This window comes from Manis javanica, chromosome 5 (assembly GCF_040802235.1).
Source record: "Manis javanica isolate MJ-LG chromosome 5, MJ_LKY, whole genome shotgun sequence".
Classification (NCBI taxonomy): domain Eukaryota; kingdom Metazoa; phylum Chordata; class Mammalia; order Pholidota; family Manidae; genus Manis; species Manis javanica.
In genome coordinates this window covers 29,870,115-29,894,150 of record NC_133160.1, presented here as the reverse complement: position 1 = coordinate 29,894,150, position 24,036 = coordinate 29,870,115, and the positions used below count along the sequence as shown (strand labels likewise).

Below are 24,036 nucleotides of genomic sequence, written 5' to 3'. Positions count from 1 at the left end.
TATCCCTCCCTTCCCACTCATCGTCCCCAGTCCCTTTCCCTTTGGTAACTATTAGTCCATTCTTGGGTTCTATGATTCTGCTGCTGTTTTGTTCCTTCAGTTTTCCTTTGTCCTTATACTCCACATATGAGTGAAATCATTTGGTACTTGTCTTTCTCTGCCTGGCTTATTTCAGTGAGCATAATCCCCTCTAGCTCCATCCATGTTGTTGGGAATGGTGGGATCTGTTTTTTTCTTATGGCTGAGTAATATTCCATTGTGTATATGTACCACCTCTTCTTTATCCATTCATCTACTGATGGACATTTAGGTTGCTTCCATATCTTGGCTATTGTAAATAGTGCAGCAATAAACATAAGGGTGCATCTGTCTTTTTCAAACTGGAGTGCTGCATTCTTAGGGTAAATTCCTAGAAGTGGAATTCCTGGGTCAAATGGTATTTCTATTTTGAGCATTCTGAGGAACCTCCATACTACTTTCTACAATGGTTAAACTAATTTACATTCCCACCAGCTGTGTAGGAGGGTTCCCCTTTCTCCACAACCTCGCCAACATTTGTTGTTGTTTGTCTTTTGGATGGTAGCCATCCTTACTGGTGTGAGGTGATAACTCATGTGGTTTTAATTTGCATTTCTCTGATGATTAGCGATGTGGAGCATCTTTTCATGTGCCTGTTGGCCATCTGGATTTCTTCTTTAGAGAACTGTCTATTCAGCTCCTCTTGATTTAAAAAGATTGGATTATTTGCTTTTTGTTTGTTGAGACGTGTGAGCTCTTTATATATTCTGGACGTCAAGCCTTTATCGGATGTGTCATTTTCAAATATATTCTCCCATACTGTAGGATACCTTTTTGTTCTATTGATGGTGTCCTTTGCTGTACAGAAGCTTTTTAGCTTTATATAGTCCCACTTGTTCATTTTTGCCTTTGTTTCCCTTGCCCGGGGAGATATGTTCATGAAGAAGTCACTCATGTTTATGTCCATGAGATTTTTGCCTATGTTTTTATCTAAGAGTTTTATGGTTTCATGACTTACATTCAGGTCTTTGACATGTGATCATGTGATTTTTAAAAATTCATTAGCCATCTAATATGGTAGATTACATTAATTGCTTTAATAGTAAACCATCTTTGCATCCCTAGAATAAATCCCACTTCATCATGGTGTAAAACTCCTTTATATATTGATGAATTTTACTTGCTAATATTTTGTTAAGAATTTCTTCTGTTCATATTTATGTGATGCTATCCTTACCTGGTTTGACTGTCAAGGTAATATTAGCTTCAAAGAATTGGGAAGTGTTTCCTCCCTATTTTCTTCAAGAGATTGTCAATAATTGGTGTTAATCCTTTTTTTCTCATTTATATATATTTTTTATTAAGGTATTACTTGCATACAATCTTATGAAGGTTTCACATGAGCAGCATTGTGGTTACAATATTCACCCATGTTATCAAGTCCCCCGCAAACCTCTTTGCAGTCACTGTCCATCAGCATAGTAAGATGCTATAGAGTCACTACTTGTCTTCTCCATACTATACTGCCTTCCCCATGACCCATCTACATTATATGTGCTAATCATAATGCCCCTTAATCCCCTTCTGCCTCCTTCCCTACCCACCCTCCCCTACCCCTTCCCTTTGGTAACCGCTAGTCCTTTCTTGGAGTCTGTGAGTCTGCTGCTTTTCTGTTTCTTTAGTTTTGCTTTGTTGCTGTATTCCACAAATGAGTGAAATCATTTGTTACTTGTTTTTCTCCATCTGGCTTATTTCACTGAACATAATATGCTCTAGCTCCATACATGTTGTTGCAAGTGGTAGGATTTGTTTTCTTCTTCTGGCTGAATAATATTCCATTGTGTATATGTACCACATCTTCTCTATCCATTCATCTACTGATGGACACTTAGGTTGCTTCCATATCTTGGCTATTATAAGTAGTGCTGTGATAAACATAGGGGTGCATATGTCTTTTTAAATCAAGAATCTTTGTTTGTGTTTTTTTTTTTCGGGTAAAATTCTAAGAGTGGAATTCCTGGGTCAAATGGTATTTCTATTTTTAGTCTTTTGAGGAACCTCCATGTTGCTTTCCACAATGGTTGAACTAATTTACATTCCCACCAACAGTGTAGAAGGGTTCCCCTTTCTCTATATCCTCGCCAGCATTTGTTGTTCCTTGTCTTTTAGATGTTGGCCATCCTAACTGGTGTAAGGTGATATCTCATTGTGATTTTAATTTGCATTTCCCTTATAATTAGCAATGTGAAGCATCTTTGCATGTGCCTGTTGGCCATCTGAATTTCTTTTTTGGGGAAGTGTCTGTTCAGATCCTCCATTTTTTAATCGGGTTATTTGTTTTTTGGGTATTGAGGCATGTGAGCCCTTTATATATTTTGGATGTTAACCCCTTATCAGATATGTCATTTATAAATACATTCTCCCACACTGTTAGGGATGCCTTTTTGTTCTGCTGATGGTGTCCTTTGCTGTACAGAAGGTTTTTAGTTTGATGTAGTTCCATTTGTTCATTTTTGCTTTCGTTTCCCTTGCCCAAGGAGATGTGTTCAGGAAAAAGGTCGTTCATGTTTATATTCAAGAGATTTTTGCCTATGTTTTCTTCTGTAAGTTTTATGGATCATGACTTACATTCAGGTCTTTGATCCATTTGAAGTTTACTTTATGTATGGAGTTAGTAATCCAGTTTCATTTTTTTGCATGTAGCTGTCCAGTTTTCCTAACACCATTTATTGAAGAGACTTTTTCCCACTGTATATTCATGACTCCATCATATTAATTGACCATATATGTATGTGTGGGTTGATTTCTGGGCTTTCTATTCTGTTCCATTGATCAATGGGTCTCTTCTTGTGCCAGTACCATACTTTTTTTTATTGCTATTGCTTTGTAGTGTAGCTTGTGGTCAGGGAGCATAATATCCCCAGCTCTATACTTCTTTCTCAAGATTGCTTTGGCTATTCAAGGTCTTTTGTGGTTCCATATGAATTTTAGGATTATTTGCTCTAGTTCTGTGAAAAATGCCATTGGTATTTTGATAAAGATTGCATTGAATCTGTAAATTGCTCTGGGCAGGATGGCCATTTTGGCAATATTAATTCTTCCTATCATAACCATGGGATAGATTTCCATTTATTTTTGTGTGTTCTTTAATTTCTCTCATGAGTGTCTTAGAGCTTTCTGAGAACAGGTCTTTCACCTCCTTGGTTATGTTTATGCTTATGTATTTTATTCTTTTTGATGCAATTGTAAATGGAATTGTTTTCCTGATTTCTCTTTCTGCTAGTTGTTAGTATATAGAAATCAACAGATTTCTGTATATTGACTTTGTATCTTGTGACTTTACTGAATCCATTTATTCTAATAGTTTTTTAATGGAGTCTTTAGGGTTTTCTATATATAGCACCATTATCATCTGCAAATAGTGACAGTTTTGCTTCTTCCCTACCAGTTTGGATTCCTTTTATCTCTTTATCTTGTCTTATTACTATAGCTAGGACTTCCAGCACTGTGTTGAATAAAAGTGCTGATAGCAGGCATTCCTGTCTTGTTCCTGATCTTAGAGGAAAAGCTTTCAGCTTTTCACCATTGAGTATGATGTTAGCTGTGATTTGTCATATTTGGCCTTTATTATGTTAAGGCATGTTCCATCTATACCCATTTTGTTGACAGTTTTTATCATGAATGGATGTTGAATTTTGTCAAATGCTTTTTGAGCATCTATTGAGATGGCCATATGGTTTTTATCCTTTTTGTTAATTTGCTGTGTCACATTGAGCTGCAGATATTGAGCCATCTTTGCATTCGTGGAATAAATCCCACCTGATTGTGGTGAATGGTCCTTTTAATCTGTTTTTAAATTCAGTTTACTAATATTATGTTGAAGATTTTTGCATCTATATTCATGAGGGATTTCGGTTTGTAATTTTATTTTTTCATAGTGTTTTTGGTATTGGTATCAAGATGATGCTGGCCTTATAGAATGAATTTGGAGGCTTTCCTTCTTGAATTTTTTGGGAATAGTTTGAGAAAGATAGGTACTCATTGTTCTCTTAACTGTTTTGTAGAATTCTCCTGTGCAGCCATCACTTCCTGGATTTTTATTGAGAGGGATTTTTTTATTATTACTGCTTCAATTTCATTACTAGTAATCAGTCTGTTCAGATTTTCTATTTCTTCCTGGTTCAGTCTTGGGAGAATGCATGTTTCTAGGAATTTATTTATTTATTTTAGGTTGCCCATTTTTTTAGCATACAATTTTTCATAGTAATCTCTAATTTGTAGTTCTGTGGTGTAACTTCCCTTTCATTTCAGATTTTATTTGAATACTCTCTCTTTTCCTGATGAGTCTAGCTAAAGGTTTATCAATTTTGTTTATCCTTTGAAAGAACCAGCTTTTAGTTTCATTAACCTTTTTTATTATTTTTAAGTCTCTATTTTTACTGATTGTTATTATTTCCTTTTTTCTGTTATTTCTCTAGTTTCTTTAGGTGTAGGGTTAGATTATTTGAGATTTTTCTTGTTTCTGGAGGTAGATCTGTAATGCTATAAACTTAGAACTGCTTTTGCTGTATCCCAAGTATTTTGTATTGTTTTGTTTCTATTTTCATTATTATCCAAGTATTTTTTTATTTACTCTTTGATTTCTTCATTGACCCATCAGTTGTTTAGTAACATGCTGGTTAGCCTCCATGTGCTAGTGTTTCTTCTGGTTTTTTGTATGTTTGCTTGTTTTTGTCTTTCAATTGATTTCCAGTTTTTTATTGTTGTGGTTGGAAGAGATGCTTGGTATGATTTCAAGCTTCTGAAATTTATTAAGACTTGTTTTGTAGCCAAACCTGTGATCTAACCTGGGAAATATTCTGTGTGCATTGAATAAAATGAGTATTCTGTTGTTTTTGTATATATTATTCTGTATCTATTATTAAGCTCATTTGGTTTAGTGTTTCTTTGAAAGCCACTGTTTCTATATTGATTTTCTGTCTGGGTGATCTATCCATTGATGTAAGTGGGGTATTAAAATCCCCTGTTACTGTATTACTGTCATTCTCTCCCCTTATGTCTGTTAGGTTTGCTTTATGTATCTAAGTGCTCCTCATTTGGGTGCATAGATATTTGCAGTTGTTATATCTTCTTGGCAGATTAAGGCTTTAATCATTATGTATGTCCTACATTGCCTCTGGTTACAGTCTTTGTTTTAAAGTCTGTTTTGTCTGATATAAGTACTGCTACTTCTGCCTTTTTTTTTCTTTTCTCTTTGCATGGGATGTCTTTTTCCCATCCCTTCCATTTCAGTCTGTGTGTTGTCTTTAACTCTGAAGTGAATCTTTTGTAGGCAGCATATAAATGGGTCTTCTTTTTTTTTTTTTTTGAGAGGGCATCTCTCATATTTATTGATCAAATGGTTGTTAACAACAATAAAATTCAGTATAGGGGGGTCAACGCTCAATGTACAATCATTAATCCATCTCAAGCCTAATTCTCGTCAGTCTCCAATCTTCTGAAGCATAACGAACAAGTTCTTACATGGTGAACGAATTCTTATATAGTGAATAAATTCTTACATGGTGAACAGTACAAGGGCAGTCATCACAGAAACTTTCTGTTTTGATCATGCAATATGACCTATAAACAATCAGGTCAAATATGAATATTCGTTTGATTTTTGTACTTGATTTATATGTTGATCCCACATTTCTCCTATTATTATTATTATTTTTATTTTTAATAAAATGCTGAAGTGGTAGGTAGATGCAAGATAAAGGTAGAAAACATAGTTTAGTGCTGTAAGAAGGCAAATGTAGATAATCAGATGATCAGGTGTGTGCCTATGGACTAAGTATTAATCCAGGCTAGACAAGGGCAGCAAGACATCCACGGATGCAGAAGATTTCTCTCAAAGCAGGGGGGGGTGAGGTTCTGAGCCTCACCTCTGTTGATCCCCAAATTCTCACCTGATAGCCCCCCTGCGACTGTGCCTGTCTTAGGTTGTTCCTCCCTTGAGGAATCTTACCCGTCTCTGGCTAACCAGTCATCTTCCGGAGCCATACAGGGAAATGTAAAGTTGGTAAGTGAGAGAGAAGCCATATTGTTTGCAAAGGTTAGCTTTTTACTTCTTTGCAGATTTATGCCCTGTGGCTTCTATGCCCAGCACTTGTCTCGAGGTATCTTTACCACCTGGAGGAATTATGATACTCGGTAAATTCGATATGAGGCACGAATTCTATTTAAGGGTTGTAATTAGGAAGGAAGAAGAAAAGCTATAGATGTAGCATATGAAGGAAACTTGGGAGGATTGATTATTTCTTTGACATATCTTCCTGTATAGTACCTTAAGTATGTATAGGTTTTAAACTACTAACTAATTTGCACACACATATTAACATAATAGGAATACGGTGACATAAACAAAGCAAATCTATAATTACCATCCATCTCCAGTGAAGCCAAGAAAACCATTTAGGCACCCTAGGCATTTGTGAAAATTTACCTATGATATGATGGATATTGTCCAACTGTACTTGAACCATCAGACAGATTAAAGCAGCCCATTTCTGGGATCTGTTCACATCCCATATGTTCTTTTAACCATAGATAGTCTATAGTCATGAGATTTTGGAGTGCTACAACTTGCACCCCTCCCAACTCCTGGTTGAGTTCCAACAGTACAGATCCGGTCAAATTCGTTGTCTCACTGTATGCACATGCCAGCCTAAACATCTCCCTCCTCATTCTTATGGCAAGTCCAGGAGATGGTGGGCTGGATGCAGCCACAACCGCAGCATCGACCGGATCCCTGTGGAGGCTTTTTGATGATCATCGCCCGGCACAAGTCCTCCAGAGAGTGCTGATGCCAGAAGCTCCTCCTTATATCGTATCTTAGTTCATTTTCTGGGTATCCAAGCTAGGCCTTGATCTTCTGCGTAGAAACAAACAGACCCTTTGCCCACACTTTGACATGCCCTCTATACCACTGTGCAGAACTCATTGGAGGTCAGCACACAGTAACTGCTTTTTTTTTTTTTTAAATTAAGAGAAAGGAATATTATCAGAAAAGAGTACCTCCATACCTGATCATCTGACACCCTTTAAGTGATCAACATTAAGGATATTTAAAGCATGCGTTGATCTTTGATTTACCAATAGTTTTATCCTGTTAAGGAGTAATCCCCCTTTTCTTTCTTTCTTTCTTTTTCTTTTTTTTTTTTTTTTAATTTTTAATCTACACTTACATGAAGAATACTATGTTTACTATGCTCTCCCCTATATCAGGTCCCCCCTAACAACCACATTACGGTTACTGTTCATCAGCTTAGCAAAATGTTGTAGACTCACTACTTGTCCTCTCTGTGTTGTGCAGCCCACCCTCCCCTTGCTCCCTCCCCCCCATGCATGCTAATCTTAATACCCCCCTTCTTCTTCCCCCCACTTATCCCTCCCTGCCCACCCATCCTCCCCAGTTCCTTTCCCTTTGGTACCTGTTAGTCCATTTTTGGGTTCTGTAATTCTGCTGCTGTTTTGTTCCTTCAGTTTTTCCTTTGCTCCTATACTCCTCAGATGAGTGAAATCATTTGGTATTTCTCTTTCTCCGCTTGGCTTATTTCACTGAGCATAATACTCTCCAGCTCCATCCATGTTGCTGCAAATGGTTGGATTTTTCCACTTCTTATGGTTGAGTAGTATTCCATTGTGTATATGTACCACATCTTCTTTATCCATTCATCTACCGATGGACATTTAGGTTGCTTCCAATTCTTGGCTATTGTAAATAGTGCTGCGATAAACATAGGAGTGCATCTGTCTTTCTCAAACTTGATTGCTGCGTTCTTAGGGTAAATTCCTAGGAGTGGAATTCCTGGGTCAAATGGTAGGTCTGTTTTGAGCATTTTGATGCACCTCCATACTGCTTTCCACAATGGTTGAACTAATTTACATTCCCACCAGCAGTGTAGGAGGGTTCCCCTTTCTCCACAGCCTCGCCAACATTTGTTGTTGTTTGTCTTTTGGATGGCAGCTATCCTTACTGGTGTGAGGTGATACCTCATTGTAGTTTTAATTTGCATTTCTCTGATAATTAGCGATGTGGAGCATCTTTTCATGTGTCTCTTGGCCATCTGTATTTCTTTTTTGGAGAACTGTCTGTTCAGTTCCTCTGCCCATTTTTTAATTGGGTTATTTGTTTTTTGTTTGTTGAGGCGTGTGAGCTCTTTATATATTCTGGACGTCAAGCCTTTATCGGATCTGTCATTTTCAAATATATTCTCCCATACTGTAGGGTTCCTTTTTGTTCTATTGATGGTGTCTTTCGCTGTACAGAAGCTTTTCAGCTTAATATAGTCCCACTTGCTCATTTTTGCTGTTGTTTTCCTTGCCCGGGGAGATATGTTCAAGAAGAGATCACTCATGTTTATGTCTAAGAGGTTTTTGCCTATGTTTTTTTCCAAGAGTTTAATGGTTTCATGACTTACATTCAGGTCTTTGATCCATTTTGAGTTTACCTTTGTATATGGGGTTAGACAATGGTCCAGTTTCATTCTCCTACATGTAGCTGTCCAGTTTTGCCAGCACCATCTGTTGAAGAGACTGTCATTTTGCCATTGTATGTCCATGGCTCCTTTATCAAATATTAATTGACCATATATGTTTGGGTTAATTTCTGGGGTCTCTAATCTGTTCCACTGGTCTGTGGCTCTGTTCTTGTGCCAGTACCAAATTGTCTTGATTACTATGGCTTTGTAGTAGAGCTTGAAGTTGGGGAGTGAGATCCCCCCTACTTTATTCTTCTTTTTCAGGATTGCTTTGGCTATTCAGGGTCTTTGGTGTTTCCATATGAATTTTTGAATTATTTGTTCCAATTCATTGAAGAATGCTGCTGGTAATTTGATAGGGATTGCATCAAATCTGTATATTGCTTTGGGCAGGATGGCCATTTTGACGATATTAATTCTTCCTAGCCATGAGCATGGGATGAGTTTCCATTTATTAGTGTCCCCTTTAATTTCTCTTAAGAGTGACTTGTAGTTTTCAGAGTATAAGTCTTTCACTTCTTTGGTTAGGTTTATTCCTAGGTATTTTATTCTTTTTGATGCAATGGTGAATGGAATTGTTTTCCTGATTTCTCTTTCTATCAGTTCACTGTTAGTGTATAGGAAAGCTACAGATTTCTGTGTGTTAATTTTGTATCCTGCAACTTTGCTGTATTCCGATATCAGTTCTAGTAGTTTTGGAGTGGAGTCTTTAGGGTTTTTTATGTACAGTATCATATCATCTGCAAATAGTGACAGTTTAACTTCTTCTTTACCAATCTGGATTCCTTGTATTTCTTTGTTTTGTCTGATTGCCGTGGCTAGGACCTCCAGTACTATGTTAAATAACAGTGGGGAGAGTGGGCATCCCTGTCTGGTTCCCGATCTCAGTGGAAATGCTTTCAGCGTCTCGCTGTTCAGTATAATGCTGGCTGTGGGTTTATCATATATGGCCTTTATTATGTTGAGGTACTTGCCCTCTATTCCCATTTTGCTGAGAGTTTTTATCATGAATGGATGTTGAATTTTGTCAAATGCTTTTTCAGCATCTATGGAGATGATCATGTGGTTTTTGTCTTTCTTTTTGTTGATGTGGTGGATGATGTTGATGGATTTTCGAATGTTGTACCATCCTTGCATCCCTGGGATGAACCCCACTTGGTCATGGTGTATGATCCTTTTGATATACTTTTGAATTCGGTTTGCTAATATTTTATTAAGTATTTTTGCATCTACATTCATCAGGGATATTGGTCTGTAATTTTCTTTTTTGGTGGGGTCTTTGCCTGGTTTTGGTATTAGGGTGATGTTGGCTTCATAGAATGAGTTTGGGAGTATTTCGTCTTCTTCTATTTTGTGGAACACTTTAAGGAGAATGGGTATTATGTCTTCTCTGTGTGTCTGATAAAATTCCGAGGTAAATCCGTCCGGCCCCGGGGTTTTGTTCTTGGGTAGTTTTTTGATTACTGTTTCAATTTCTTTGCTTGTAATTGGTTTGTTTAACTTTTGTGTTTCTTCCTTGGTCAGTCTTGGGAGGTTGTATTTTTCTAGGAAGTTGTCCATTTCTTCTAAGTTTTCCAGCTTGTTGGCATATAGGTTTTCATAGTAGTCTTTAATAATTCTTTGTATTTCTGTGGAGTCTGTCGTGATTTTTCCATTCTCATTTCTGATTATGTTGATTTGTGTTGACTCTCTTTTTCTTTTAATAAGTTGGGCTAGAGGCTTGTCTATTTTGTTTATTTTCTCAAAGAACTAGCTCTTGGTTTCGTTGATTTTTGCTATTGTTTTATTCTTCTCAATTTTGTTTATTTCTTCTCTGATCTTTATTATGTCCCTCCTTCTGCTGACTTTAGGCCTCATTTGTTCTTCTTTTTCCAGTTTTAATAATTGTGATGTTAGACTATTCATTTGGGATTGTTCTTCCTTCTTCAAGTGTGCCTGGATTGCTATATACTTTCCTCTTAAGACTGCTTTCGCTGCATCCCACAGAAGTTGGGGCTTAGTGTTGTTGTTGTCATTTGTTTCTATATATTCCTTGATCTCTATTTTGATTTGTTCATTGATCCATTGATTATTTAGTAGCATGTTGTTAAGCCTCCATGTGTTTGTGAGCCTTTTTGTTTTCTTTGTAGAATTTATTTCTACTTTCATACCTTTGTGATCTGAAAAATTGGTTGGTAGAATTTCAATATTTTGGAATTTACTGAGGCTCTTTTTGTGAGCTAGTATGTGGTCTATTCTGGAGAATGTTCCATGTGCACTTGAGAAGAATGTATACCCTGTTGCTTTTGGATGTAGAGTTCTATAGATGTCTATTAGGTCCATCTGTTCTAGTGTGTTGTTCAGTGCCTCTGTGTCCTTACTTATTTTCTGCCCGGTGGATCTATCCTTTGGGGTGAGTGGTGTGTTGAAGTCTCCTACAATGAATGCATTGCAGTCTATTTCCCTCTTTAGTTCTGTTAGTATTTGCTTCACATATGCTGGTGCTCCTGTATTGGGTGCATATATATTTAGAATGGTTATATCCTCTTGTTGGACTGAGCCCTTTATCATTATGTAGTGGCCTTCTTTATCTCTTGTTACTTTCTTTGTTTTGAAGTCTATTTTGTCTGATATTAGTACTGCAACCCCTGCTTCTTCTCACTGTTGTTTGCCTGAAATATGTTTTTCCATCCCTTGACTTTTAGTCTATGCTTATCTTTGGGTTTAAGGTGAGTTTCTTGTAAGCAGCATATAGATGGGTCTTGCTTTTTTATCCATTCTATTACTCTATGTCTTTTGATTGGTGCATTAAGTCCATTTACATTTAGGGTGACTATTGAGAGATACGTACTTATTGCCATTTCAGGCTTTAGATTCGTGGTTACCAAAGGTTCAAGGTTAGCTTCTTTAGTATCTTACTGCCTAACTTAGCTCGCTTATTGAGCTGTTATATACACTGTCTGGAGATTCTTTTCTTCTCTCCCTTCTTATTCCTCCTCCTCCATTCTTCATATGTTGTGTGTTTTGTTCTGTGCTCTTTTTAGGGGTGCTCCCATCTAGAGCAGTCCCTGTAGGATGCCCTGTAGAGGTGGTTTGTGGGAAGCAAATTCCCTCAGCTTTTGCTTGTCTGGGAATTGTTTGATCCCACCATCATATTTAAATGATAGTCGTGCTGGATACAGTATCCTTGGTTCAAGGCCCTTCTGTTTCATTGCATTAAGTATATCATGCCATTCTCTTCTGGCCTGTAGGGTTTCTGTTGAGAAGTCTGATGTTAGCCTGATTGGTTTTCCTTTATAGGTGACCTTTTTCTCTCTAGCTGCCTTTAAAATTCTTTCCTTGTCCTTGATCCTTGCCATTTTAATTACTATGTGTCTTGGTGTTGTCCTCCTTGGATCCTTTCTGTTGGGGGTTCTTTGTAATTCCATGGTCTGTTCGATTATTTCCTCCCCCAGTTTGGGGAAGTTTTCAGCAATTATTTCTTCAAAGACACTTTCTATCCCTTTTCCTCTTTCTTCCTCTTCTGGTATCCCTATAATACGAATGTTTTTCCTTTTGTATTGGTCACATATTTCTCTTAGTGTTGTTTCATTCCTGGAGATCCTTTTATCTCTCTCTATGTCAGCTTCTATACGTTCCTGTTCTCTGGCTTCTATTCCTTCAACGGCCTCTTGCATCTTATCCATTCTGCTTATAAATCCTTCCAGGGATTGTTTCACTTCTGTGATCTCTTTCCTGACATCTGTGATCTCCTTCCGGACTTCATCCCACTGCTCTTGCATTTTTCTCTGCATCTCATCCCACTGCTCTTGCATTTTTCTCTGCATCTCATCCCATTGCTCTTGCATTTTTCTCTGCATCTCTGTCAGCATGTTCATGATTTTTATTTTGAATTCTTTTTCAGGAGGACTAGTTAGGTCTGTCTCCTTCTCAGGTGTTGTCTCTGTGATCTTTGTCTGCCTGTAGTTTTGCCTTTTCATGGTGATAGAGATAGTTTGCAGAGCTGGTACAAGTGACCGCTGGAAGAGCTTCCCTTCTTGTTGGTTTGTAGCCTTTTCCTGGGAGAATAGCGACCTCTAGTGGCTTGTGCTGGGCAGCTGTGCGCAGACAGGGCTTCTGCTTCCTGCCCAGTTGCTTTGGGGTTTATCTCCGCTGTTGCTGTGGGCGTGGCCTGGCTGGGGCTGCTCCTCCAAAATGGTGGAGCCCCGTTGGAGGGGGAGCAGCCAGGAGGCTATTTATCTCCGTAAGGGGCCTCTGTGCTCCCTGCTGCCCAGGGGGTTAGAGTGCCCAGAGATCCCCAGATTCCCTGCCTCTGGTGTAAGTGACCTGTCCTGCCCCTTTAAGACTTCCAAAAAGCACTCTCCAAACCAAAACAACAACAGCAACAATGAGAGAGGGAACAGAAAGAAAGAAAAAGAAAAAAAAAAAAAAAAAAGGAAAAAACAAGCGATTTTTTTTTTTTTTTTTGTCCTCAGGTGCCGGTCCCAGGCACCCGCTCACTGGTCCTGCTGCCCTGTCTCCCTAGCACCAGGGTCCCTGTCCCTTCAAGGCTTCCAAAAAGCACTCGCCAAAAAGAGAGAAAAAAAGGGGAAAAACGCGCGATTTCTTCCGTCCTCAGGTGCCGGTCTCAGGCACCCACCCACCGGTCCCACAGGGAAAAATGCGGGATATTCTTTGTCCTCAGGTGCCGGTCCCAGGCACCCGCTCACCAGTCCCGCCGCCCTGCCTCCCTAGCACCGGGGTCCCTGTCCCTTTTAGGCTTCCAAAAAGCACTCGCAGAAAAGAGAAAAAAAAAAGGGGAAAAACACGCGATTTCCTCTGTCCTCAAGTGCCGGTCTCAGGCACCCGCCCACCGGTCCCGCAGGGAAAAACGTGGGATATTCTGTGTCCTCAGGTGCCGGTCCCAGGCACCCGCTCACCAGTCCCGCCACCCTGCCTCCCTAGCACTGGGGTCCCCGTCCCTTCAAGGCTTCCAAAAAGCGCTCGCCAAAAAGAGAAAAAAAAAAAAAAAGGGGAAAAACGCGCGACCTCCTCCGTCCTCAGGCACCGGTCTCAGGCACCTGCCCGCCGGTCCCGCAGGGAGAAACGCGGGATATTCTTTGTCCTCCGGCGCCGTTCCCAGGCACCTGCTCACCGGTCCCGCCACCCTGCCTCCCGAGCAACGGGGACCCGTCCCTCTAAGGCTTCCAAAAAGCGCTCGCCAAAAAAAAAAAAAAACCGCTCCGGTTTCTCTCCACCCGCCGGGAGCCGGGGGGAGGGGCGCTCGGGTCCCGCCGGGCCGGGGCTTGTATCTTACCCCCTTCGCAAGGCGCTGGGTTCTTGCAGGTGTGGATGTGGTCTGGATGTTGTCCTGTGTCCTGTGGTCTCTATTTTAGGAAGATTTTTCTTTGTTATATTTTCATAGCTCTATGTGTTTTTGGGAGGAGATTTCCACTGCTCTACTCACGCCGCCATCCTGGCTCCGCCCCCCCGGGTCTTGTTTTTTTATCCATTCAGTCACCTTATATCTTTTAATTAGAGCATTTAGTTCATTTATATTTAAAGTAATTATTGATAGGTATGTACTTATTGCTGTTTTGTTAAATATTTTCTGATTGTTTCATCATTCCTCTCTGGTCCTTTCTTTTTCTCTTGCTCTCTTCCTTTGTGCATGATAACTTTCTTCAGTGCTATGTGGTTGGATTCCTTTCTCTGTTTTTTGTGTATCTCATAGGTTTTTGGTTTGGGACTACCATGTGATTTATATATGACATCCTACATATATAGCAGTCTGTGTTTAGTTGATGGTTGTTTAAGTTTGAATGCATTCTAACAGCACTACATTATTAACTCCCCCTTCTCCACATTTTACGCATATGACGTCTTTCACACAATTATTTTTATTTAATGATTCCCTTAACTAATTTTTAGAAGTTCTTGGTTTTACTACTTTTGTCTTTTAACCTTCATTCTAGCTTTTAAATGATTGATCTGCGACCTTTGCCATTTGCTTTTGCCAGTGAAATTATTTCTTTTCATAATTTTCTTGCTTCTAGTTACGGCTTTTTCTTTTCCTCTTAACGAAGTCCCATTAACCTTTTTTGTAAGGCTGGTGTAGTGATGATGAACTCTTTTAACCTCTTTACCTGGGAAGCTCTTTATCTCTCCTTCCATTCTGAATGATAACCTTGATGGATAGAGTATTCTTTGTTGTTATTGTCTTGGTTGTTGTTATTTCCCTTTCATCAGTTTGAATATATCATGCTATTCCCTTCTGTCCTGTAGATTTTCTTCTGGCTAAAAAATCAGCCTGTAGCCTTATGTGGTTTCCCTTATAGGTAACTCATTGCTTTTAAAATTCTCTTCGTCTTTGATCTTTGACATTTTAATTATTGTGTGTCTTGGTGTGGACCTCCTTGGGTTTACTCTCTGTACTTTCTGGACCTGGATGTCTGTTTCCTTCCCCCAAGTTAGGGAAGTTTTCAGCTATTATTTCTTTAAATAAGTTTTCCACCTCTTTAGCTCTCTCTTTATCTGGGAATCCGATAATGTGAATGTTAGGACGTTTGAGATTGTCCCAGAAAGCTCTTAATGTATCCTCATTTCTTTTAGTTTTTTTTTTTTTCTGCTGTTCAGCTTAAGTGCTTTCCATTACTCTGTCTTCCAGATCACTGATTCATTCTTCTGCACCCTGCTGTTGATCCCTGAGTTCATCTACTCTTCTCGCTGGTGAGCATCTTTGTAAACCATTATTTTGAACTCTTATCAGGTAGAAGGCTTAACACTGTTTCAGTTAGTTTTTTTTTGAGGTTTGTCATGTTCTTTTGTTTCAGGCATTTTCCTCTATCTTCTCATTTTGCTTGACTTTGTTTGTTTTTGTGAGTTAGGTGAAAGGGCTACTTCTCCCAATCTTGAAGACATGCCCTTGTGTAAGAATGTCCCCTAGGTAGCCTGCATATGCCAGATGGCTTTGATGGCTGGCTGGAGGATCACAGATGGCTGTGTGTATGGACCAGGGTATCTTGGTGCTAGAGTTTCCAGGCTACGGGCCAGGAGGCTCCTGAGAGGGCCAGAGGCCTGGTCCTCACTGGTTGGGGGATTGCGGGTGAAGGGCCATGGCCCAGGGGTTTCTGGGTGGGTGCTAGCCAGGGCCAGTCTAATGGAGCAGCTGGGATTTGTGGGGGTGGAGTCCAGGGGTCTTCTGGTTTGGCACTGGAGTGGAGTCAAGCAAATGGGGTGGCTGGGTATGGAAGTGGAGCAGGCAGGGTGAATTTGTGTGGGTATCATGCTAATGCAACCTTGCTGGGACTGTTTGATCTGTGATGGATGTGTTTGGGCAGGGGCAAGGAGGCCACGTCTGTCACATCTGTAGCTTGTGTGTGTACCCTGACCCTGCTCCTGTCCATACTATCAATGTGCACAGAGAATGTAAATGATGTTGCTCACACTGCTTTCATCTGCATTATAAATGTGCATGGAGAATGTAAACGTAGCTCACCCTGCTTTTGTCTGCACTAGCAATGTGCAGGGGGAACATAAACAATGGCACTAACCCTGTTCCTGTCCCCAATCACAGTGTCTGGGGGAATGTAATAGCTGTTGCTCACCCTGACTTCATTAAACAAATACAGAAAATTCAAAAGAAGGCAAGTTTATTTACCCATATTTTTACTTATCATATTTTTTTTTCTTATGTTCCAAGGTTCCTTTTCTTCCTTTCTGTTAAGATAACTCTCCATAGTTATTCTTTCAGAGTAGGTCTACTGGCAGAAATTCTGTTTTCCTTCATGTGAGGGTATCTTGATTTCCTATTTCATTCCTAAAGGATATTTTCAGTAGACACAGGATTCTAGGTTGATAGTTCCTTTCTTTCAGCCCTTGAAAATGTGTCACTTCCTTCTGGTCTCTCTTTCCTGATGGGAAGAGTATTCTCTTTCAAACTATTTTTTCCCCTACAGGTATAATACATTTGTCTCTGGTTGCTTTCAAGATTTTTTTTTTGTCTTTATTTTTAAAAAGTTCTACTATAATATTGGTGTAGATTTCTTTGGGTTTATTCTGTTCGCTCAGCTTTTTGAATTGTATGTTTAGGTTTTTGGCAAGAATTTTTAACCACTGGAAGTTATTTTAACCATTTCTTTGAGTACCTTTTCAGCTCTGTTCTCTTTCTCTTCTGGGAATTCAGGGCATGAATGTTAAATTTTTTATTATCATTTCACATATTCCTGAGGCTCTGTTCACTTTTGCTTCAATCTGCTTTCTCTCTCTTGTTCAGATTGAGTAGTTTCTATTATTATTTCTTTAAATTCACTGACAATTTCTTCTTTCCCTCCATTCTGCTATTGAGCTATCCACTGAGGTTTTTTTATTTCAAATATATTGTATTTTTTAGTTCTAAGATTTCCATTTTGTTCTTTATATCTTGTTTAATTGCTGAGATTTAACACCTTTTCATTTTTTTCAAACATGTTCATAATTGCTCATTGAATTATTTTTATGATAGTTGCTTTAAAATATTTTTCAGATAATTCTAACATTTCTGTCATCTCATTTTGGCATTTGTTGATTTTTTTTTCCATTCAGTTTGTGATCTTCCTAGTTTTTGGTGTGATGAGTGATTTCCAATTTAAACCTGGACATTTTGTGTTAAGTATAAGACTCTGTCTTCTACGTTATCTGCCTTCCTCTGACACTGTTCCAGGTTCCCCCCTCAACCTCTATTGACATGGGGGGGTGGGGGAGTGCCTCATTATTGCTGGACAGGGATTAAGTTCCAGCTCTCTATTAGACTTTCACTGATACCTCCTTGGCTTGGGGGAATAGGAGTGCTTGTTGCCACTTGGTAGTGATAAAATCTTGACTCTCCACCAGACTTCCTCTGTCACCACACCAGTGGGTCGGGGTACAGTCAGTCACTTTATTACTGCTGGAAGAGTTGTAAGTCTAGGCCCACATGTCATCTCCACTAATACTTTAGATGTGGGGCCTCATTACCACTGGCAGGATCAAATTTCCAGCTTCTTGGCCTTTTAGGACAGTGTGGGGCACTTTGTCACTCAAGGGTGGAAATCTAGACTCTCCATTCAGCCTTTGCTGGCACATGCAGGGATAAGCCACAGTTATTTCTGGGATATTTGGCTGAAGTAGAGCAGTTACTGTCTGAAATTCTCCTGTCTTACTAGGCTAACTTTTGTGGTTCTGTGGCCAGAGAGAACAGGGGCTTTTTTTGTCTTCACCTGTTCTCATTTCTTGTTTGCCACCTTCTCTAGTTCCAAGTCCGCGATATATGAGACAAAAAAAAACTTATCACCATGTTGTTCCTTGGGTCCTGAAGCTAAGTGCTACCATGACTTCTTCTCACTACCTTTCAGAGTCTTCTCATGGACTTCCCATTGTTTTATATATAATACCAAGTTTTTCATTATATTTAGATGAAAAAATAGGGAAATGTGTGTCTACTCCATCTTTTTGCAATCAGAAGTCTACCTGACTGTCTTTTGATGGAGATATAGGCAGTGACCTCTATTGGTTTGTATTATTCAGTGTTTTAGTTAATAATGATAACTAACATTTCCCAAGTGTACACTATGTACCACATATTGTTCTAAGTGCTTTTCATGTATTGAGTCATTTAATAATTGTGATACTTTATAAAGTAATTACTACTATTATTCTACATTATTAGATGAGGAAAAGATAAGTAACATGCTGAAAGTCATGGTTAAGCCCCAGGCTCTATGACTCCAAAAGCCCCAGTCCACTCTGTTACCTCTGGCCCAGACAAGTCTGATAACAGCTCTGTACACTTTCCATGGTAGCAATTTGGCTTTTCTTCTGGAAATGTCTCATAGTTTTTCTATCCCAAAATTCAGTAATATATGTCTAAATGTAGGAAGTAACTGCTTCATAGGTAGATGATGTTATTAAATTGAGAGGGATGAAGTGTTTTAGACTTAGAGGTAGGTAGTGGTTGCACAATATTGTGAAGGCACTAAATACCACTGAATCGCTCACTTCTAAATGATTTATGTTACGTGAATTTTACCTCAGTTTTTTTTAAAACATATGCAGGGTACATACTCGTAAGAAGAGATAAACCAAAATTTTGAAAGTTATATTCAAAGGTATCACTTTTATAATAATCATTTGCTACTAGAACTTTTATAAATTTGTTCTTTAGTAAATTGTTTTTATTAAATCATTGCTCAAAAAAATAGATCATTAATGATTATAAACAATGGTACATAGTTAAAGCAGAGAGTAGGGGGGAATTTACATTTAAATGCCTATATTAGAAAATATATCAATAATCTAAGTTTCCATTATTAGAAACTAGAAAAAAAAGAGCAAACTAACCCAAAGCATGTAGAAGGCAAGACTTAAATAAAGATTAGATAAGATTCATTATTCACTAAATAATGAAATCAAAATTTGGTTCTTTGAAAAAATCAACATTGAGCAGCCTTTAGGAAGACCAGTTGTTGGCAGATTTTTTTTTCCATAAATGGCCAGGTAGTATTTCAGGCTTTAAAAACTACATATGGTCTTTGTCCTATATTCTTGTTTGTTTGCTTTTTAACACACTTTTTAAAATGTAAAAATCATTCCTTGCTTGTATATGAAAATAGACCAGGGCTATAGTTTACCAACCCCTGAGCTAAACTGACCAAGTGAAAAGAAAGATAACAACTTACTAAATCAGGAATGAAAGAAAAGACTATCACCAATCTTACAAAAACTAAAGGAATTATAAGAGGATACTATGAAGAACTTTATGTCAACAAATATTTAGATTGTAGATGAAATGGGAAAATTCCTAGAAAGAAACAAATTACTGAACTGACTTAAGAAATCAAAAACCTGAATAGACCTATTATAGGTAAAGAAATTGAATTAGTTATTAAGTCTTCCTGCAAAGAAAAGACCAGGTGCAGGTGGCTTCACTGGTGAATTCAACTAAATATTTAAACAAGAAATAATAACAATTATTCACAAATTCTTTAAGAAAATAAAGGAGGAAGAACAGAACTCATTCTGTGAGGCCGGTATGTTCTCTGACCAGAATACTCTGATATCCTGGGTATTAGACTGATATCAAAGCCAAACAAAAACATCACAAGAAAGGAAAACTACAGACCAATATCTCTTATGACTATGGCTGCAAAAATCCTCCACAAAATATTTTTAAAAACTGATTCCTGGAACATATAAAAATTATTGTGACCAAATGAGATTTATATCAGGAATGCAAGGTTAGTTTAATATCAGAAAACTAATTAACATAATACATTCTTGTGATTAAAAATTCAGCAAAGCCAGGAATAGAAGAAACTTCTACATAAACACCTATGGCTGACATCACAATTAATGGTGAAAGACTAAATGCTTTTCCTCCAAGATTGGGAACAAAGAAAAGATGTCTGCCTTCACCACTTCTTTTCAACGTTCTACTGGAGGTTCCAGCCAACGCAGTCAGGAAAGAAAAAAAATGCATTCATATTCTCTGCAAGAAGAAAAAACCTAAAGCTGTTTGTATTCACAAATGAAATGAATCCTGCGTGTAGAGAATGCAGAGGAATCAAAAAAAAAAAACCTAGAACTAGTAAATGAGTTCAACAAGATTACAGGATACAAGATCATTATACAAAAAAATCTATTTTATTTCTACATATTAGCAATGTACAAATACAAAAGTCTAGAAAACAGTTCCATTCATAACAGCATTAAAAATAATAAATACTTAGGAATAAATATAACAAGAAGTGTAAGAATTATATACTGAAAACTAAAAAACATTGATGAAAAAAATTAAAGATGAACTAAATAAACAGAGAAATTTATGTTCATGGATTTAAAGATATTAAAATGGCACTTCATCCCAAACTTATCTATAGATTCAAAGCAATCTCCTTCAGAATCCCAGCTGGCTTTTTTGCAGAAATTAACAAACTGATTCCTAAAATTTATATGGAATGACAAGGATCCAAAATAGCCAAAACAATATTGAAAAAGAATAAAGTTGGAGAACTTAACACTTCTGATTTCAAAAATTACTACAAAGTTATAGTAATCAAGACAGTGTGGTACTGGCATAAAGATAGAGAGATAGATCAATGAAACACAACTCAGAGTCTAAAACTAAATCCCTATATCATGGTCAGTTAATTTTCTGTTAAGGTGCCAAAACAAGGGTTGTTTTTTCAATGTTAGTACTGGGACAACTGGATATCCAAGTAGGCCATGCAAAATAATTAATTTATGCCTTTGCCTTGTACCATATGCAAAAATTAAAATAGGTCATAGAGCAAAAGATTATATAGCTAAAACTATAAAGCTCTTAAAAGAAAATGTAAGAGTTAATTTTTATGACCTTGAGTTAGACAAAGATTTCTTAGGTACAACACCAAAAGTATTACCAATAAAAGACAAAATTGGTAAAATGAACTTCATCAAAATTAAAAAATTTTGTGTTTCAAAAGACACCATTAAAGCAAAAAGACAAGCCTAAAACTGGAAGAAAAGATTTTCAAACCATATATCTGATAAAGTACCTATATTTAGAATATATATAGAACTCCTAAAATTCAGAAAACAAATAAGCCAATTTAAAATTGGGCAAAGGATTTGATAGTTATTTCACCAAAGATGATATACAAATAGCCAATATGCACAGGGAAAGATGCTCAGCATCTCTAGTCAATAAGGAAATGCCAATTAAAACCACAATGAGATACTATTTCACACCCACCAGGATGGCTACAATCAAAAAGATAACAAAAAGTTTGGAGATGATAATGGAGAAATTTGAACCCTCAAACATTGCTGCTGGAATTTTAAAATGATGCAGCCACTTTAGAAAACAGTCTGGCAGGTCCTCGAAAGGCTAAGCATAAAGGAACCATATTGTTTCTGGGCAGCTGCATCTGGGGAGGTCTCTCCCTGCACACTAGGTGAAGCGCTAGGAGAAACTTCAACTTGAATGGGGGGGGGATGGTTCTTCACCTTGAACGAGGAAGAGTTCTCAAGCAGGTCGGATGAGTATAGGTAAGGAAGGAATTCATTAAAGTGAGAGTAGCATGGAATGGCAGTTGCCTTGCAGGCAGCAGAAAGCAAGGAAGAGCAGAGGATGAAAAGGGAAGCTCATTGAACCCCTGCTCAGCACAGGGCAAATCCCTTGTCAACTCCCAAGCCAGGATCACCTGGTATCCAGTGTCTGCTTTAATCTGCATGGCATGGGAACTAAGCCCCTACCACCCCAGGATTTGGGGTAGCAGAACACTGGATGGAGTGAAATTATGTTCAGAGAACTTCCCAAAGGCAAAGAAAGGAGATTTTCAGGCAGGCTACTAAAGAGCATGATGGTACAGCTGCTGTCCTGCCTGGGTCACCCAGGTGACGGGAACTTGCAAACCCAAGTCAAAGATCTCAATAGCCCTTCTCTACTTGTCTCAAGTAGGACAGAGAGAGTGAAGACTTGTGCTTAAGTGTAGAAAACTGAATGAAATAGCTAAGTGACAGAGATGCTACTAGAAGAGCACAGAGACAAAATGCAAAAATCCCCCTTTATTGTTTTAACCAAAGGGCTGTCGGGATCATGCCTGTCTTAGGTCGTCCGGAGTCTGCGGCATTCTTACCCGTCCTCAGGCAACAGACAGCTTAGGTCTGCGCCCTGTCTTAGGTTGATATGCGCAGCTCCCGATCTTACCCGTCCTTGACTACTGATCCAGCATATTAAGCCATACTCTAGGGGAGATGCCTTCCTCTAGCGCTGCCATGGCCTGCAACAGGACCTTCCGTTCTCCCCATTGCTGTTTTTGTAACAGACTTTCCTCCCAAGCAGGAGAGGCCCACAATTAGCAATATTCCTATGACACCTACACCTGACCAGGCTTTGGTGGCATTTAACACAGCTTCAGCTATTTGAGCTACGGAGCAAAATTTCTAACCATAGCTGAGTGGTGAGCTCGTCAAGCTCACTGGACCAATTTGTGGTTAACATCTTGCCTAACTGTCTGGACAAGTTGGCAGCTTTAGAATAATTATGAAAAGGAATACCAGTAATACACCCTCATATACGCAGCCCACAGACAAAACCTCCCCCAAGAGGTCCAATTATTCTTGAAGAAGGTTCAGTGGCCTGGGACAGACCATTAAGCGGTGGCTACAGCTGCAGCTCGGCTCCGCCGTTGCCTGCTGTAGGATCCACGGCAGGAGCAGAAGCAGTGCATCTTGTGCCTCCGCTCCGGGGTTTTCCACTCTGCGTCCTGTGGAAAAACACAAACCGAGCCTCAGGTCCAGATTATCACTGGGTCCGGGCCTTTCCATGTTCCTTCCAACACATCCTTCCACAAAACTTTAGGCATGTGTTTTGGATTGGATTGTTGGCCGTGCCACTCTGCTGCACTGCGGCCATTTTTGTCCAGTGTTCTAAAGTCTTCTCCTATTCCCCCTTTTTGTTTATATAAGGCATTCTTGAGGGTGAGGTGGGTGCATTCCACCATACCCTGACCCTGAGGGTTGTCTCTAGCTCCCTGCTGCTCTCATGACACAAAAGGATGTCATCCATATAATGATAGATGATTATCAGGGGAAACTGTTTCCTGACAGTTTGTAAGGCCTTCTTTACATACACATGGTGGGGCTATTAGCCATGCCCTGTGGCAATAAACCTTTGACAGTCTCTGGGGTGAAGGGGGATGGAGAAGAAACAGTCTTTGATAATCTCCACTTGCCAGACTTTTTCCTAATTACAAAAATAGGTGTGTTCCATGGCGAGGTAGAGGGCTGGAGGTGACCAGCTGCTATCTGTTCTTGTACTAAAGTGTGGGCTGCTTCCTTCTTTTCTTTGGTGAGGGGCCACTGAGGTACCCACACGGGCCTTTTTGACTGCCATGTTATTTCTATAGGCTGTTTTCCCTCAGTGGCCCCGAAGAAAAACCCAATCCTGGTCCTCCGGGCCCTTTGGGCGGTCTCCCTGCTAAAAGGATTGGTTGTTCTTTCCCTTGGAGATCCTTCCCTAGTCCTCTAGTGCCCGCGTACCCCTGTTTTTTCATTATGGCATTAGACTGCTCACTGTAAAAAGTCTCTGTGGTTAGTTTAACTCTGCTATTAAACCTGTTCTCTAGCTCATCCCCCGAAAGTTCCCCGTCTTCATCCTCATCAGATGGCAGTCCCTGTTCAGATCCCCCTTCCGATGCCTTTGCGAAGGCACACTCTTCTCGTACTTCCTCTAATATTTCCTCCCCCTCTTGGATGGCCTCTCGGCAGCTTGGCTTCTGTCCCTTCAGGCAATTTTTTACTCGACCCAAAATAGGGATTGTGCCTGGCGGAAGGGGCTCCCTCTTGTCTGCCTGGCGTAGGTCATCCCCCAGCCTGTCCCATAAAGGGCTGGTGATTTTTCCTTCATCTAAGAACCATGGGGCATGATTCTCTATAGTGTTCAGGAATGCCCTGGCAGTCTTCATTTTCAAAGGGGTTCCATTAGCTCTAAGGAGCGCTTTCAGAGGTTCCTTGGCCCTCCTCTCTCTAAAGGGGC

General features: G+C 39.2%; 1 protein-coding gene across 5 annotated transcripts in view; it reads left to right on the top strand.

Moving 5' to 3' along the window:
• RNF24 (ring finger protein 24) overlaps positions 1-24,036 on the top strand; it is a 95,703-nt gene that overhangs the window by 31,660 nt on the left and 40,007 nt on the right. For 2 of the 5 annotated variants that reach the window (XM_073236886.1, XM_037017410.2), the window contains one exon: positions 15,169-15,230. The exons of the other annotated variants lie outside the window; for them this stretch is intronic. The gene's annotated coding sequence lies outside the window, so the exon portion shown is untranslated. The remainder of the gene's footprint in view (positions 1-15,168; positions 15,231-24,036) is intronic. 5 annotated transcript variants of the gene reach the window in all.